This window comes from Meriones unguiculatus, chromosome 5 (assembly GCF_030254825.1).
Source record: "Meriones unguiculatus strain TT.TT164.6M chromosome 5, Bangor_MerUng_6.1, whole genome shotgun sequence".
Classification (NCBI taxonomy): Eukaryota; Metazoa; Chordata; class Mammalia; order Rodentia; family Muridae; genus Meriones; species Meriones unguiculatus.
Genome location: NC_083353.1, coordinates 50,609,526 through 50,613,259, shown reverse-complemented (window position 1 = coordinate 50,613,259; position 3,734 = coordinate 50,609,526). Strand labels below are relative to the sequence as shown.

General features: G+C 41.3%; 1 pseudogene; it reads right to left on the bottom strand.

Moving 5' to 3' along the window:
* Positions 1 to 887: 887 nt before the first annotated feature.
* LOC132654074 (vomeronasal type-1 receptor 94-like) lies at positions 888 to 1,800 on the bottom strand (annotated as a pseudogene).
* Between the last annotated feature and the right edge of the window lie 1,934 nt (positions 1,801 to 3,734).

Here is a 3,734-nt window from a genome sequence, read left to right as displayed (position 1 = left end):
ACTGATTGTAATAAGTATAAGTAATGAGTATAATGAGTATAAATGTTTCCCCAAGCAACAAACTTTATCCCAATCTATTTATAGCAGAGGTGAAAGGAGGAAAAATTTGGTTTTAGAAGAAATGTAGTGTAGAGTGTTGAACCTTCAGGGAGCTGGCCAGTGGTGCTGGTCTTTCCTGTTTTCCAGGGCACCATACCTCAGTGACCAGTGCTGGAATTAACTGCCTTGCACCGTAAGACTGAACGAGGTCCTGTGCTGTACAGAGGCTGTGTTTGGGTCAAAAGTTCTGATAACTCTGAGAATTTTAAATCTAGTTGTTGTTCGCATTGCTGTATACATCACATGTGCTTCTTGCACAGAATTCTGTTCTGAAAGTTCTGTGTACAATTCCTTTCTTTCTGGAGTATAGAACTATTTATGGCAAGAAATGCCTCCTCATTTAATTTGTCAAAATAGCTATACCACAGGAAATTAAAATATTGAAATGTGTTAGACATGGTTACATCCTTCAAAACAGTGTGAGCTGTCCACGGCCATGATGCATGAGAGCCACCTCATAGGATTCCCATAATGATGCATTGAGGAAAAAGATAAAATAAAATAAAATAAAATAAAATAAAATAAAATAAAATAAAATAAAATAAAATAAAATAAAATGAAACAAAAATGCCCTGGTCATATCACAAAAGGGATGAGGTTTAATTTTCTGCTACATGTTTGTTACCACACAGGTTAAAGTAAATAATTTTAACAGAAAAACAAAAACAAAAACAAAAACACTGCTTCAGATTTTCATGTACGTCAAAGCACGTGAACACCATGCCATGACTGACAGTTCTGATGCCAGTGTATTGGGTCCTCTTATAAAGAAATAGGCCCATCAATGATCAATGAATATTCAAACATTTATGTCCTTCCACACATAGACCTGAAAAAGTTAATGACATGTTTTTCAGTTCTCATAAACACAAAAGGGCTGACTGTGGCATAGCTGTGGACCACAAAGAGTTGGATATAGTAAGATGTTGGATCATTCAGGAACATAGTTCTTGAGCAGGAGATAAAGCCATCCAAGATGGACATCAACACGAAGAAGCTCATGAGCAGAAGGAAGGCCCTGTTAGCTCTTTGCTCTGGGCATGCTTTTGGAGAAAGCCTGGTGCTGTGAAGATGCTGGGCCTGCTTCCTGTGCCTGCACAAGAGAGCCACCATGTACCAAATCGAGATGACCATAACACTAATAAGAAAGGCTTCCCTGATGGCCATCAGTGTACAAAATGTGCTTTTCATGAGGTAACTCATGGGTAGGACAGAACAGGACCTAGTAACATACATGAAGTTATTTGAAGTCAAATTGGGAGTGGCAAAAATTGATACTAAGAGATGACTGCTAATGAGCATATAGAGGACACTCAGAAAAAGAAGGGCACATGAGATGTAATGGGCAGATTTGTGCTTGAACTTGGCTAGACAGGAGCTTCTGGGACTGAGGATGATGGCCTGGAGGACACTCAGCAGGCTGGTGGTACAAAGGGAGAGGCCCCTAAAAATTCTGTACAAGTAGACAATGAGTTTACATATGGTGTCATCCCATCCCCTCAAAGAAATAAAAATGTCCATGGCTATGAATGCTATGAACATTAGCATCAGTAGGTGGATTAGGGACAGCAGAACAATGTGCACCTCAGTGGGCCTGGGCCTGTGCCCACGAATGAACTTGAAGATGTAGAAGAGAAGAAGGAAGCTGTTGGCTGAGATCCCAATGCCAATTTCAGAGAAGAAGGTGTTCCTTATGTCAGAAGAGTGTGAAGTCATCTTGTGTGGAAACAAAGAGTGGATGAGGAGAAAAGTAAAACAATGACTCATCATGAGCAAGACCTCACACACCACTCCAGACCAGTCTTCTGGCCTCAGGAAAACATGCAGATGCTCCTGAATGCTTATTCCACTGAAGACCTCCATTCTACCTCACACCCCACAGACCATCCTCCTGCTCTCACTTGTCCTAAGCTGAGCCATGGCTGGACCCTGTGTCCCATGGTGGCTGATCTCCCTCAACATTAAGAGCTGCAGCAATTATGTGCTTTCATGTTTTGTAGGTTTGGGTTTTCCTAAAGCAAGAGCAGCATCTTACTTGGTTTTTACCCACAACATCTTGATGGCCAGGCACATTATAGACAGTTTTACTATTTTGGGTAGAGTCTGAATGAGAAGGATTGTGTAAAAGAAAAAAAAAAAAAGAAGAAGCAGAACTTGCCAATAAAAACGGTCCCATGGATTGGGTATGCACTTGTTCTATTCAGGGCTATCTGTACTCTACTGAAAATCCTAATTTCTTAGAAAATTTCTATAGCAAATGTTGGGGGTTGTAATCTATGAATCCAGATGTTTCTGATTTTATTCATGATCTGCTGTTTCCTCCAAGTATGTCCTTGAATACTCTGAGGCCGGGTCCCAGCCACCTCCTCTTGAACATGTGAAGAACAGAGTGCTTGTGTCAGAGAGACACTGGGTGAGCAAGAACACACTGTTTACACACCAAACATGGGAAAATTCCAGCACATGATGGTGTCTGTGGATGTGTTGGCGGCTTATGTTTGTGCTCTGGGAGAGCTCAGGCAGCTCATAAAGTCTGTTCAGCTCTGTCACTGCCTGAAACAAAAGATAAAAGACAAATCAGAAAACAGTAGCACATTGGCACGGAGTCCTTTCAGAGAACTCTGGTGGACGATTCAGTCTTTGATCGTTGCTCTGTATCTTCATCTTGCATGGTTCTGATCCCAGTCCAAAACTGTTCCAAGAGAAGGACAGGGTGGGCAAATGTCAGCAGGAGCATATACCGTGTCTTTCTCCTTCAGCGTGTGAAGTCAGGGAGTAAATAGAACTACAGTTATAACAGACTTGGAGCTGTCCCATATTACAGAATTAATTAAAGAAAAATGGTCCAACTCAGTCTTGAAAGGCAGACTCCATAGGAGTCAACATTCCCTCTCTCCATAATGGAGCTGCGATACTTCTCCACATACCTGATATGCTGGTCCAAGTTTATATTAGTAAGTGTGGTGTAGATGCTGTTGAATTATTACAGTTTATACTTACCAGGTACCTGATATGCTGGCTCCAGGTTTATATTAATAAATGTGGTGTACATGCTGTTGAATTATTGTAGTTTCTTTGATTTAGACACAGACTAAATAAACCACCATGACCAAAACCAAATGGGGTTGGGAAGCCTTCATTTCATTTTACAGCTTATAATCCATTGTGCAGGGAAGCAGGGTAAGGACTTGAGGCAGGAACCTGGGGCAAGAACTAAGGCACCTGTCACTGAAGGACACTGCTTACTAGCTTGGGTCTCATGGATTTCTCAGTCTGTGTTCTCTAGTATCCAGAACCCTGAGCCCAGAGCCTGCACCCACAGTGATGTGGGCCCTCTCACATAGATCACCAATCAAGAAAATTCATCACACACTTGCCCATAGACCAACCTAGTCGGGCATTTTCTCAGCTGAGGTTCCCTTTCCAATTGAGTCTAGTGGTTGATTTAACAAACAAGAGACAAAAACAGCTGCCACAGCTGACCCCCTGTCTACCTGACACTAAACACTTCTCTGTTACACTATAACTTTGTCTCTCAATTTTGTTGTTCCCAAGATATTAAACTAATGTCAACATTGCAATAGAAAAGTTCCATTTTTTAAAAGTTCAATCTCTCAAGTCTCTTTCCACATTTA